Raw genomic sequence first — 16380 nt, 5'->3', positions numbered from 1 at the left:
TATCTATGGCACGCTGACTTTATAACATTTCAAAATTCCATTTTATTTACTTCTTCCTATTTTTTCCCGTGTCAAGCACTTTTATACCTTACGCCGCAGTTCATGGAACTGGTTCAAAATTTTATATTCACAGATCAGACGTTTGTAGACTAAAACAAAACATTTCATGTTTAAATGCTTAATTCTACTAAAATCGTTGCAAGGTGAGGCGGAACTAGCTTGTATCACTTATTTACAGGCTAAATCAAATAGAGAAAAACAGAATCTTTAATGAACATTAAACGGAAAAATGACAATGTTGTAATCTCAGCTCGATTGAGCCTGTAAAGGAACGGTATTGGTAATTGCAAGCTACTTTCCACACAGCCTTGCACCGGATTAAGCAGTTATCAACAGTTTTGAACATGCAATCCGTAGATTTGTTCATACTGCGCTGATCATGTCACACTAAATGTGACAAGTGCCATTCCATGAAAGCGGCAAATGGTCCAATTTTTAAAAGGTGTTTGCGCCCCTTGTGAGACACACACGCACACACACGCACACGCCCGCACACACTGAGAAATGTTTAAATTGTCGACAATAATAAAAACACTATCTATGATTATATGTACTGCGTGGCATAACAGTTTTATTTTTTTCCGTTCAGGGCGTACTGTCAGTTTATTTATTTTTATTTAATCCGTCATAATAATAAAGATAATCCAAATGCGCTAAAAGTACACATACTACTGGTCCTAGTAGGTCATTTAACTATAAGAATTTTAATCAAGAGGCTCATTTTTTGTTGTTATAAAGTTGAGCTTAATAAGTAACAGATTTCCAGACATTATCTATGATGATGTTGACAGATCCGGTGTTTTAATAATAAATAATGTTTAGGATATTAAAATTACATATATTGAAAATAGACAGTCCAACTCTTTCATCAGTTGAACGTTACATATACATTCTGATAAATATTTATAGAATTTTTCTATAATCATAATTGATTATTTTTGTGAAATACGAAATTGAAATTGACTTTAAATAAACAGATTTTTTTCCTCAGTTATCCTACTGCACTCACCATTGACACTAAAATGGGCCTAATGTCACGCTTATATTGTGCGCAAGTATAAACCCTCCTTTTTGAATACAGATAATTTTCGCCAAGTGTTATATTTTCATCGCTACTTGGACATTTAATGTTCTCTATTTTGATGCGTTTTCTTCTTTGTCGATCTGTTCTACCTGACAAACCATGCTGCCTTTGTGAGACACCTCTCTGTTGCCGCTCCGCCATGCCATCCTCAGCTGAGAGAGTAAACTACTGCTAGACATTCCAAAAACAAAACTGTGAAGTACAAATAGAGAAATACAGAATCCCTAAAGAAGCCCAACACGGCAAAATTGAAAAAGTTGCAAAAATTGTATGGGTTTGCACTTGACAGTACCGTCCATGAACAGGCTCAATCAAATCGAGCCTGCAACATTTTCAATTTTGCCGTGTTGGGCTTTCTTTAGGGATTCTTATTTCTCTCTATTTTGTTTAAAATGACATACAGGCAAAAGGAATCAAATAAAGAGGTCACGAATGATTAATGCCTGGACAGCCTTCTAACTACAGTCTAGATGGTTTTATGTTTTATATCTTCTGATGGGTATATCTTCAAATGACTGAAACATTTATTGACTTGAATAGGACAATAAATAGAAATTTATGAATCCATTATTCTGGCAGGGAAATCATGTATGATGTACTTCTATTACATATACGCAACCATAACAAAATTTAAAGCATCACATGCTTCTATTATCAGTATGAAGGATATCGAAATTGAATTATTATAAATCATTGTTTGTTTCAGTAAACTTATGCAAGGGATCATCATTTATTTCAATAGGCAGCCGTTATGCAAGATACATTAATTTATAAAACCATGGTCTCTCTTGCAGAAGTAAATTCAAGTAATTGTAGTTTATACATATTAAATAAATATATAGAGTAAAACTATACATCTCGAGTTAAGATATTTGGCTGCACTTTGACAGGAATAAGGACACGATCTTGGTTTTTATGACAAAAATATTGCCTACAGGAAAACATTTTGGCAGATAAAATAAAGACGAAAAGAGTACGAATTGTTATTTGGAGACAAAAAAGTATATAATTATATTCGGAAATATATCATAGTCATGTGCACAGAAAAAATACTGAAAACCATTTACTTATTTTCAATTTGTATCTGAACATTTGTTTTAGATTTTAGTAAGAAAAATTTAAAAAAAAATGAAAGTTAACCTTAATACAAAATTTCATTTTATAAATGAAATTAACGAAATTCAACAAAACCTTTTTAAATGAAATGAATGACAGTTTGTAAATGATGTAAATTAGGGTTTCTAGTTAAAACCATTGTTATCACAAAACAATCATATATATATATTAACAAGAGCTATCGGTAGGACAACAACGCTCGACTATTCTTAGTGCTTGATAGTAAAAGGGCCTTGATAATGCAAAAAGTTCTCAAAAGGGCAAACATTTTCTTTAAATCCATGTTACAGTTATAGGCCTTGGAGAATGTAAATTCTATGTTGAAAATTATTATTCTGCCAAATTCTTCATAGAGTTACCTCAAAACCTGGAGTGGACATAAGTTTCAAAGCCAGATGTCTGTGGACAATATTTGAGGTGTTTCAAAAACTTTAACTTAAATTCTAAGTCAAACAAGGAGCCTAATTCTGTCAAAATGCTTAATACAGTTACCTCCTCCTGTCTACAGGTTGAGGCTATGATGGTAAAAAAGGATATAAAGTTTCAAAGCCATATGTAAATGGACATTGAAAATATTTGAGGTATTACAAAAAACTTAACATAAGTGGTTACGCCAACACCGACGCCGAGCTCGGGTGACTACAATAGCTCTACTTATTCTTATCGAATAGTCGAGCTAAAAAGGAGACAACTTCTAAAGTGAGAAATCCATTATGACAGTTCTAGGGAATCCGTCGGTTTTAAAAATGCTACCACAAATGCCTACAACAATGCACAAGGTTTATGCGCTTGCAGCTTCACATTGTTACACTCGACCCAAGCTTAAAAAGTAATTCCTGCTTGATCTGGGGTCATATCTCAGCCGATCTCTAAAACATTTGTCCCATAATAAACCAAGAGCGTTGAAAACTTTTTTCTCCGTCTTTTGATTTAATATGGGCCATAATTTTACCGATGTTTACAATGTGTCTACCGGCTCGATAATTACATGCCCTCACCTAGAGAAAAAATCATGGTTATGTGTTTGCAGTTACAAGCAAAACAAATCGCACTACGTTCGGACAGCGTGATAATTTGACGGTAAGACAGACAAATATACATGACACCCTGACCTCTCTTTCTCCCTACCCGGAGGGAAATATTGGCTTGGTCATAAAAAGCCTAACATTTACTCAAAATAGAACAATCGGCAAATATTCAAAATACTGCCGAATACAATGTATGACAGATTTTATAGTTATTTCAAAAACATAACCTTGGTAGAACGTTGTCAAAGAAATATTTGCATATTTGCGTAAATGCATAACATGTATAAATATGAAATTACTATTATGTTAATAACATGTTAGAAACTATAACACATGCTCAGAATATGATATTTTGTTAAGGTGACTTATAGGTCCTATGGGCCGGGTGTTCATCTTTGTGTATTTATGTGTATGAATATACGTATAACACATGTCACTATAATAAAGAATTTACTTACTTATTTGACTTTGTGACAATTAATATGTTATATCTTTGAACACTAGACTACATAGTCGATATATGCCTTTGGAAATATTAGTCAAGTGTAATAGTTTATATAATTAAGAGGTTTTGAAGACAATCACATCGTTGAAACATATTGAGAATAGGTAGATTGTTATTAAAGCTTATATTTTATTTTAATCACGTTTTCCTTAAACTAACCCAAGCTAATGTTAGTAGTATATCAGAAACCATGGCTGTGACTCGAACACGCAATTCCTAGGTTGAGAAACAGACACCTTTACCACTAGCCTCATGACTGTATAAAACCTTTGCACTGGAAAAAGCAACAACGGAAACTCTTAAATTGCTCAATATATATTGAAAGGACTTTTTCATTTTTCAATCAGGACAATACGCTGGTTGATCTGACCCTGCACTGGTCGGATTGATAAAATAGGTAACATTCAGAGGGCTAAGACCTTATGTCAATCTATGTATGACTTTGTGAGTAGCGTTTCGAGAATACGAAATACATATCTATGTATTATTTTGCACGGAAAAAGAAATTTTGTTAATAATTGACGATATCCACAGAGTGTCTGGGTTATATGTTTGATTGTAATGAGTTTATTCTCTTGATGACTTATGTCGCTTCTGTTAGTGCACATCTGTCAATTCATCACTGATTTTGTAGATACATATTATGACAAACCTGTATATCGACCAGAGTTTATATTGTACTTTGTACTGTTTAACAGTGATGTAGACATTATACGTTGAACTTTCCTAATATAATTTAAAATACGCTTTCTTAACGGACGTTTTCCATCAATTTGATACCATTTCGGATTGTTTTGGGAAAATGTTCTTGACAATATTGAATTTAACAAGAGTACATTGATTGATTTCATTGATTGAAATATACGTCATGATAGTTTCATCTTAAGACATAACACATAAACAACAATTTCATGTCATTATAGATATGCTTAAACAAAATAAAATGGCCAATCATTCATGTTTGAACTGTATATATAGTAGAAACCATCTACTGTATCTATAGTAGAAACCATATAATTAACTTAATTGCTTTTGACTATAAGCAGTGGTCATTTTCAAATGAATCTATGGATGTCTCACCATTATTTGCTCATTCCAATTTGCAAACGTTTTTAACACACCGTAATCGATGATATTGTTTGAATTGTTTTTTCAGAAAATAAGTAAAAAGTATTCTGGCAAATGATAATTTTTAACATGAAATATCTTGTTTCACGAAGGACGGAGTCCAAGACCAGACTTAATCAGCGTTGCTACTTCTGAACTAATGCAATTGGATTCTTGAATTTAAATACATCAGATAAACATGTCAGAGAAAACATGTATGGATATTCTATTGAATTTTATACCAAAAGCGTCTTTTATTATACCTCGTTTTATCACTTAATTAATGACTGTTTACAAGTTATTTTCTTGAACATCACGTAGTGAAAGAAATCAATACTATCTTTTATTTAAAGTATACCATTGTGTTGCACATTAAAATAACAAGTATGCATTAATACATGATTTATTTGTTGCTTCAAATATATACGTAAATCTTAACATCAACCAAATGACACTATATATTCGCATATAGGTGTTAATTATGCAAATTATAAACTCATTTAAGATAGAATGTTTCATATTTGCAAGCTCTCCGGGATAATTGATTCCAGTACTTTTTAGAGTTGAAAATTGCGTACCGCTCAATCCGGTGCTAGGTTACATAAGAGACGTTGCACTTTGTCATTATCCCTCAAAACAGACTCAATCAAATCGAGTGCAATTTTCATGTAATTCTGTTATAATTAATGCTTCCGAGAAATCACTCCTCTTTCTTCAGAGTTTAAACATCTAAAAACAAACACACAACAAGCATGTTTCTTATAAGTAAATAGAGATGAAAATGTTGCATTATCGGTCAAGTTGCAAAGTTTGTCTTGATTATTCCCTAAGATTGTGTCATCAGCACAGTTAGAAAAAAACAAAACATTTCTGATATTTGCTGAAATCTAATGGATCTCTTTTCTCAATCAAACATTTTATTAATTTAAAAGAACAGGAAGCCTTCTGAAAAATGTTTTACATAAAAACCTTTTTATGCATAAGTTTTAACAAAATCCCAAATAGTAACATTTGAGTATTAAACGTGTTTAATCGTTGACTATACATGTGCCATAGAAAAGGTTAAAGATTACAACAGTTTATTTTGTCCTCGTACTTTAATTTATAACTTGTTTATTTAATAAATTATTATAAATTGAGTAAAGAATTTTTAATTATATAATAATAAGTAATATAAGTTTATAAGTAATATAAGTTAAAATGAATATATACGTATAAATGATGCCTTTGAAACCATCTAAAACGCAATTGAACATGGATTTACTTTGTGTTTGCCTCACTGACATCTAATTAGGTTTACAACGTCTGAAAACACTGAAAATATACACAAAACGCAACGGACTAGAAAATGCACGTACTCACAACTGAAATATGCGGTAAGTTATCAGCACCAACAATTATATTTTTATTATAGAGGAACGAAGATTTAGCTTTAAGTGAAGTTAATTTTCATGTCATATAACTTCCTTATCAGTGAAAATGAAAAAGTTGCACGAGGGCCTTCAACATTAAACAATAAGTTTAGTATAACTGATACCAGACCTTTGTTTATAATAGCCTAACCTCAAATACTCTCGTGCTTAAGCACTAAATAAATGAAATTGCCAAACAAAACCGAATAAATGGCAAGTATACGGATTTACTCCAAATGCTATAAATTAAGATCTTAAGAACGATAATACAGTAGAAAAGTACTTACCTTAAGAATATGTGACATTTTTATATCTGTAAAAAAATCTTTATGGCAATTATCATTTCAGGTTAAAGTATCATGCAATTTTACTAAAAACAATTATCTTCCTGACTTTAGAAAAACATATCTCGTGGCTATAATAATGAAGGACATTCACCTTGAGCATTAGTATAAAATATTCTAGAATTTACAGGTCGTATCACTAAGTACTCGTGCTATGACATTTAATATAGAATTTAAGTAATTATAGTAAATCCTGTTTTCCTGGATTTTCCGGCAATGTTTGTCTGCTACATTCTATGTTTCCATTTTATGTGTCAAGGAGAGTCCTTAGGCATACGAGAATAACAAAATCTTACTTTAAGTATTTGTGGCAATAAATTATTATATTTAGCACCAGGCAAAACAGTCCAACGTTTTCTTCTGGTAATTCAACGCAAGTTGTCATCGTTAATTAGTTCAATAATTTATATAAAAAAACTATAATTGTCATGACTTTATAAAGAGTATTGGAAAATATTTAAAAGAAAGCCTGCAACTTTCAACATCATGAAATATATCATATATGACAATACTGCTTATTAGATTCGTACAATAAAACGTTTAAATCTGTATTATCTTTGTTTTGAAAATGTAGTAACATGGTTCAAGAGCATGGCTTTAGGCATTATTTTTCCATTACTGGCGACTTAAACACTGGTTAATAGGAAACAAAAAACAAAACCTACACCAACCCACCATTTTGTGTGTACAATTTGATACTCACACTTAATTTGTCCGACAAATCAAGATTACTTTAACCCTTTACTTCATATAGACGTGTTTTGACGGCTTTTCGACCCGTCCTTTTTTGAGGCCTCAAACAATGGACAATTACCCTATTTAGGCCCAAAAACTGTTTTTCGTTTGTGAAATTTGCTAAAAAATGATCACTTCGGCGACGGCCTTCATCCAAAAGGTACATCAGGGGGTTGCCAGAAGGCCCATTCTGTTGGGGGGGGGGGGCGTTTGAAGAGGGGCGAGAGTTCCCCAAATCGCCAAGTCGCCAAGAAAAGTTTGGACTTGTGAGAGGCTAAAAATGACCACAGGTCAATCATAAGGTAATGTGTATCCATGGCTGAAAAGCCTTTGACTCTATCTCAATACATTGGGAAGTTGCAGTACTTTGAAATCAATTTTGATGGAAAAAATCAACGCAAAATTGTGATTTCTGGCAATTTTGAGATGTCCCCTCGTTGCCATGGTAACAGGAAATTTCATACTGAGCATGTCGTTATAAAGGCAATGACCCAGTCAATATTTGTGCCAAGTTTGATTAGTATTGAAGCATTTTTCATAGTTTCATAGCAGTTTGAACTTGTAACAGGAGTTTTTTTTAAAATGAAAACGGCCATTTTTCACAATATGCTCATGAGGAAAAGGGTTAAAGGCCCAGTATGTCCCAGAAATGCTTTTATTGTTATTTCTCAAAATTTCAGCGCTGCTTTCTCTGCATGTGACAAGCATACATGTATAAGATGGTCTAAAACCATTATATTCGCGTTATAAACTCATGTTTGCACTTTCTAAGGAATTAAACTTTTTTTTGAGAAATTATGTGCCTTTTAGCATAACATTATCCCTACTATAACTATATAAGATTTTTCAAAGGGTTCTCAGATTTTGATCAAAACTTATTATTGCTATACTGAAGAAAATGAGTAGACATTTACTTTTTGAAGGAAACAAATATTCTAAAAAGATCTATACAATGTATCAAATTAAATATTTGAGATCAACTCGATTCAATTCTTTGTAAACAACTAAATTGATTGTTTTGATTTTAAAATATCGCCATGACAAGTATGATGAAAGTAAATTCCATTTCATATCCGTTAATCTAATTTTGTTTCGTTCTCTTACACTTTCACTTCATTAAAGCATTGAATGCTTTATTTGTTATAATCGTGCTTATGCATATTTCCATTGAAAGATGACAGTTAATTGATTTTATTACGACAAAAGTAATACAATAGGAGATGTTTCGAATAAAAACATCATGCCTCTGAACATGGTTTGGCTTTAAGGATTTATATCTTTCATTTCATTGGTAATATATTTCTATCTCGCTAGACAGGGTCGTAGATTTTTTTTATAAAAGTCAATGATATTTGTCAAAAATCTGAATGCTGTTTTATTGACACGCGATTGCAACGTATTTATAATCTATTGTTAAGCAGTCTGATCAAAGTATTTAACAATAGTTTATATTTATAATAGTTAAAATTAATAAAATTAATACATATGTGATACATATGTTTATCAGCTAGAATCAATATACATAACGATCATAAGCATAAAAACAAGATATTGTTTTCATGTATAAAAAGTGTGCAAACACGATGATAACATGATTTCATCAGTCATTTAGATTATTGAAAATAATAATAATAATAATGATAATAAATGATAATAATAATAAAATAATAATGATAATAATGATGACGATAATAATAATAATAACAACAGTAAGATAACAACATAAAATTACTGGAATAAGTAAAGTTTAATCAGTTCTTTTGCCGCAAAAAAGTGGCTGTATTAGATCTATATTTGTTTCGACTGTAGTAGACATTATGTAAAATAAAAACATCTAAAATTGTTCGAAATAATATGCTTTATGCTTGTGAAAGTAAGACATCCAGGTATTGTATTGTTCATATAGTTATGGCCTATACGTATTATAATAGATATGATCGAGACTAATTCAGTACATTGACAAAAATGTTACGTACGTCTATGTTTTCAAATCATTCAAAACATTTGCGTTCAGAAACTCACAACACAATGTCGCAACATTTTTAACAAATACTTTAATACCAGCTTGATCAATTTATATTAAAGCACAATAAAATTATTACATGAAAATAAACACCAGTGATGGATATACCGATAATTCGATGCACGAGAGTTAGTGTAGCAGGTAAGATAATTGGCGAAGGGAATACAAATGTTGGTCACAATCACTAATTTTGTCATCTGCGACAATCAAAAGACTTTTTAAAGCTCCAAAAACATTTTTTGTGAATTACATTGTATACAAATGCATCCATCTTATCAAGGAAAGCAAACTATAATAAACAAATAGTTCCATTGTCTTAATTACACAATTACATAATTAACCTCCAAAGAAAAATATAAAACCTACGAATAAAAATGGCTATAGGAAATAACAAAATGTCTGCACAATCAACGAGACAGTGATCTTGCTAATTTTCTCTAGAATTTTTGTATTTTCTTTTATCCTGTTTATATCATGTCAGTCATGCATTTATTGCCGAACTGAAAAAACACAAAACCATCAGACGTTACTTCATATATCAGAAAGAGAGAAAAGATTTTACAAAAAATGCTTTATTAAAGACGAAATTTTTAAGCTATTAAACAGACGGTATGTCATTAAAATTCCTTTGAATTTAAAAAGACACCATGTGGAATGATAACCAAACAAGCTGTAACTGATGTTTCTAGAGAGGACACCCTGATAGAATAGAAATAAAAAGAGCATAAGTCTTTCGTTTTATGAATGGCTTTACTGAAACATGGGCTAGTTTCATATGCTCCTCCCTATATTATGGGAAACAATCGTTTATATTATTATCATGTGAAAAAGTCCAACGGAGAGAGCAAAGAACACGAACGGGTTACCATTTATTTTTTAAAATATGCATTATTGAACTTATAATACGTTTAAGAAGAGAAGTTAATTGTTATCATTTACTCTCTGTCATGTATGTTATATTAATGTGTACTACATTGTTGTATGTCCAAGGCACCGATGAGTATCTTATCGCCAATAATTTAATTAAGCTTAATTGGCAAAATGTTTTAACCATACTCACAAACAAATATTGTAAAATATACGATGATTATAATTATCCATTTAAATAACTTAAGTATTTTTTTATATATCTCTAAGAAACAGGTAAATAATGGGATAAAGCCTTTACAAATTGTTGATTTCTTCTCGAAAAGAATTCGCTTGCATTAATTTATATTAAGCCAAAATATTCAAGAAATTCCTATGATATACCATAAGGCACGAGCTTTATGTAGAGGTATAGGATAGTTGGGGAAGGGCAATTGAAAAATGTGGTCACAATATAATTTTTACATCCGAATAAAAGTTTTTGCCTCAAACATCTTGAGGGCATTGATAAAATGTCATTTATCAAGAAAGTAAGTGTAAAATATTCTTGTTAAATTCAAATTAAAAATTACCTCATAGATAAAAAAGAAAAATGGTATAGAAAAAACAAAGTTAGCAAATTAAGTAAGACGTGATCTGTAATTTCTCAGCAGATTTCATGTTATACGCAAGATTTATTGCCATAAAACAAAAGACTATCAGACGACTCACTTATAAAGAACAAGCTTTAAAAACAATTTATTAAAGAACTAAATCTAACATAACCGACGGATTCATTATTTCCTTTGAATTAAAAAACACCGTGAATATACCTAAGCGAATTGTTTGCTATAACGGGAACCTATTTTCAAAGCAAAAAAAGAGGAAATCATTTTATTAATGCTTTATAAAAAAATGTCTATTTCAATATGGCTTCCCTCAAATTAGGAAAAAAGTACCGTATAACATTATCATGGAAAAATTAAAAATGAGAAATGAACACAAGGTTAGCTTATTTTTCAAAAAATAAGGAACTTTTAAAACTTGGTTACAATAATTTACTCTTGTTTATGTTAAAATTTGTTACACATTGTTGATGTAAAAGGCCCGTCATTGGATCTAATCGATTTTTTGCTTTTGCAATAATTAACCAACGATCACAAACAAATATGCAAATAGAAAAATAATTTAATAACTTAAATATTATAATACTTAAAAATATAATGGGTACCATGTACAAATGTTATTGCTTCAAAAAATTGCCTGAAATTATAAATAAACTTTTCAAAATTTTAGAACCGCACGGCAGTAGAGAATACCGGATTGTAAAGTAACCAGTAGAATGGCAGAATAATTATACTCCCAAAATTACTGCACTCCACTCCAAACAAGTCACAGAAAGTATGTTTTGGCTATATTCTGCTTTTTAAAGGAATTTGAAAATAATAAGAGAACGATATTTTAATGTCCATGAGTTCCATTTTGTTAAATCGCATACGACGTATTTATTAAAAGCAAAATCGGTAATGAAAGATTAGTCAAATGTTTTACCAAACAAAGAAAAAGATTGGCACGTAGATGCCATGTAAATGGGTATAATTGTTTATGAATAAATTACATTGTTTTAATTTTAATACTAAAATATACATGAAATAATGGGTTGATTTTAAGTAAAGTGATTTAAGCAAAGGATATCTATTTTTTAAACAATGTTTAGATAATTACAGTTGTTATAAGTACTATTGCATTAAATAAAACAACGGCTTAGAAATGACCTTCCTTATCTGACATCACGCCATAAATCTCAAATGAATAAAATATATGAAAAAAAGCAGAGAAATGACCGGACATTAAGTTGACATATTGTGGTTCCTGAAGTATATTATTCATATGTCTATCAAATATTTCAGGCAATATATGCAATACACTTCCATACACCATAGGAAGGTTAATGATAAAGATGTCTGTCAATGTAAACCACTTTCAGTCAGGTTTCCAGAAATCATTAGCAGAAAATCTCAGACAACAGATACTTTTACAATCAATTACCATCTAGTTTATATTCAATTTATTAAATGATTCTTAGTAACAGACGACGGCTATCATTGGGATTATATTTGCAAAGATATAAATCAAATTTAAGGCTAAACAAGCCTCAAGAAATACTTTTGTATAGTTTGACAAAATATAGTTTGAAGATGCCCATCATTATGTTTTACAGATAAATGAAAATAAACTGAGCTAGCCTTCCAAACGAAACTCTTTTTTAAGAAAAAAGACATTTTTTTGCAGTTACAGGAAAATGCTCAAATGACAACGATACTTTCAGTAAAACTTTTTATATTACATGCTATTATATTGTAATCAATTATAAGGAAACAATAAATGATTCCAGTACAGATATATAGAAATGCTATTTGGAACCAATGCTTTGTTCTTTGCTTGCTCTTGTCTTTTTTCGTAAATAATCTCACTGGTTTCTTTTATCTGAATGGCAGTACTTTGACTATCAACACAACACAACAAGAAGACCAAGATGGCCCTAGATCGCACGCTTGAACCATTGAACTCATCCGAGCAATTACCTAGACGAGCATCCTGACCAAGTTTTATGAAAGTTGAGTCAAAAATGTGACCACTAGAGTGTTAACAAGGTTTTTCCATTGAGCAATATGACCTAGTTTTTGACTTCAAGGGACCCATTTTCAAACATGATCTAGAAATCATCAAAACAAACTTTTAAGACCAGTTTCCAGGGTATTTGGATCAAAACAGTAGCCACTTGAGTGCGAAAAAGATTTTTTTTACTTTGAGCTCCTGTGACCTAGTTCTGCATCTGAGATGACTTACGTTCGAACTCGCCCGAGCAATCACCTAGAAAAGCATCCTGAGCAAAACTGATGATGACTGAGACAAAAATGTGACCACTAGAGGGTTAACGTACAAAATGTAGACGGACGATAGACTCAAACGTCCTTAACTAGCTCAGGTGGGCTAAAAAGCATCTATACGCATGTGAAATAACGCTAACGCCTAAACATGGGGAATTTGTTCCGTTTTATTGAAAGTGCATTAACCCAATAAATATGTTCATGTTTTTTTTTCAGGAACAAAACTCACCTGTACATAGAGACTAAGCAAGAATGTTTTTAAGAATAAGAAGTATTTTTGCGTTTTTGTAAGTTCAACCACTGAGCTACATTTTCTTTATATATTTTATTTGTTTTAGATCACTTGTTTCACCGTTTTCTGTCGATATTCGTCCGCCGTCCACAATTGTTTCAAATTAAATTTCCGTAACCACCGAGACAATTTGGTACTGTGTTGTTTTCTATGATTTCCTATTTTAGGAATTATTCCGTGCCTTGTTCTTGTGTCTTATTCTTTTATTGTTTGTTTGATGTCCTGACGGGCTCCTTGTGGGTCTGTGTTGCTTATATTGAGGGAGGGGGCATGCGTTCATGGAATGCCACCCTTCCATGTTGTTTTCATATTTGTATGTTCCTTGAGATGTTCAAATGGTTCTGGTCCATTGTACATCTTGTCAAAGAGATAAATAAAGAATTTTATGCAAGGAAAATAAAAACGGATAAAAGCACATAATTCTACAGTACTGTTATTAAATACACCCTGACTTACCACTTTTATATAAATATTTGCATCTTAGACAGAAAAGGGAAATGCAAATACAAGCTTACAAGTTGTCACTCTTATAGGAAAAAATATCACGAGTTACACAATAAGTAATAAAAATCTTTGAAATTCTCTGTCCGTTTTTTTATCTTTCTTTTAAAAAGGACCATGCGTTTTGTAATTATTTTTGAATATTCTACATTAAAACATTCCGTGATTCTAGGAAATGATAAGGAAATGACATAATTTATTAATATTCTTTTGACGGGAAAGAGAGTGAATGAACCTTTGGACAAAAGGTAACACGCCTACACGATACAAACCCATATGAAATAGTTCAAAATAACAAACATAATAAAATGTTTAGCACAATTATATCAGACGAGGCAGAGCGCGACAATAAAAATTGTAACATAATTGACCATAACTTTTTATGCGTTGTTAAGCTTGTTTATCAGGTGGTTGAAAAATGTTCTGTAAAACGACATTGTTGATAAATTCTGGAATTTTTGTTTTAAATGTTCATACGGTAACTGATTCACTTGAAAAAAAAAACTTTATTTTAAACACAAACACGACAAAAACTATTCCCTGATAATTGGGAACCTCGGACGCTCATATGTTGTAAAAACTTACAATCGGGAATATACTTTTGAATAATTTACGTAATATTCAAACGATTAACTATTCTTTGAGAACCCGACATATCTGTATCACTAAACAATGTTTTTGTTGTAATCTTTATCTATTTAGGTGACAGAGACATTTACCAAGTGAATACTTATATCTAACGACTTTGTTTACTTATGTCACTAAAATATCTATTCACTACCATACAATGTCTACCTTGCTAAAGTCATACCAATGTATTGAACCTCAAGTACTAGTATTGTTTACACCAAAATTGTTAAGCAATGTCCTTTATATGAAAGGTATATTAGTGCAACTCTATAAAACAAAGAACTATTCCAGCTTTTAGCAGGTAAGAAATCAATCGACATCTGCCCTAAATGCAAGGTCAATTACGAGAAATCAGTTACAGAAACAAAACCATGTGTTCTGATGTTAAACTAGGTCAACCAGGGACTATGTATTTTATAGTAAAATCTTTGACAGTCAACCAATTTGCAATCAAACCACACCGATCCACCCCAAAATAAAACAATAACAAAAACAACAACAACAACAACAAATTCAAAGTAGCTATTGTGAATTAAATACAAATTTATTTCAAACTGAAACCCCTACATTTGCCAGCCTCTTTGATATGATTGAGCAAATGCCACAGACCCACCTATTTGTAGATAGACGATACAGTTAGTTAAAATTATAGTAGCATAAAAAACAGATTGCAATCTTACCTTTTGTGTCTTTGAGAAACGCCGATATTTTGGTATAACTTCAGCACAGAAATTAATACACGTTTTACACCGCGAGGGATTCATTGAATTTATGTCTTTTTGTCAAAAAAGTATACTTTTGAGTAACCTACGAATCAGTAGATTAGTATCATGATTATAGAATTTATATTTACATTTACGTATAGACCAGCTGGTAGTAATTATGGTTATATTGTAATAAGAGACATACGGCAGAAAATAACATCTTTAATATAAGCTTAACATGCGCTAAAAGTTGAAAAATAAAAACAATAAAAAACATAAGCTGTTACCGTTGATGTTCACTTGCCAGGTGAACAACGCACAAGAGGGCCATTATATATGTTAAGTGTAATTGTTGGCCATGGTATACAGTCAAATGACACTCTCTAGCTTGACCCCACAAAGGGGACGAATGCTTCTAGTGACCTTGACATAGACCAAGGTGACCAAAAGTATAAACATGAAAGACGTCAGTCAATGACATAAATGTAAATCAATGGCCTGAAGGGCAATAATATTGATATTACTATAAAGTGTAAGAAAAAGCATCGTGTTCATGATGTCTTGAAATTTAGAAAAAACATCGCTTTTAGTGTCATAGAATCCTTCAAACAACCTTTTTTATTCATTTCAAAACAAAGATACAATTTTCACTCATGTAATCTATTTATTGAATCTTTATTATTTTCATAACAAAATGCATACGTTGTGCCTGTTATGCTAAAGAATATGTCCTCTGCACCAAAATGAACTCCGTTGCTTATATTGGTAATACCCACTTTAGAGCTCTCTGTCCTGACTTGAACATGACTATGTTGCCATGTAATATTCATTGGCGTTGGATTTCGAGGTTATTTAAATTGAAATAAAATCAATTTATATTGGTTACAATAACGTAAATGATAATGTATATACGGAAAAATATAATCTAACTAAAATGTATTTATTTCTATGCACAAACAGTTAACTTTACATCACTTACAGAGAATTATTTTGTGTCGCCTATGTTAAGAAATAGTGCACTCTTTGCCGTAAAGATTATATAGTTACTAGATGGCTGTAAGCCATAAAACAGATTTAAGCATCGTTGATCTTCATATTAAGC

Source organism: Ruditapes philippinarum, unplaced genomic scaffold (assembly GCF_026571515.1).
Source record: "Ruditapes philippinarum isolate M1 unplaced genomic scaffold, ASM2657151v2 ctg1250_1_1_1_1, whole genome shotgun sequence".
Classification (NCBI taxonomy): domain Eukaryota; kingdom Metazoa; phylum Mollusca; class Bivalvia; order Venerida; family Veneridae; genus Ruditapes; species Ruditapes philippinarum.
This window is presented reverse-complemented; position numbering follows the sequence as displayed.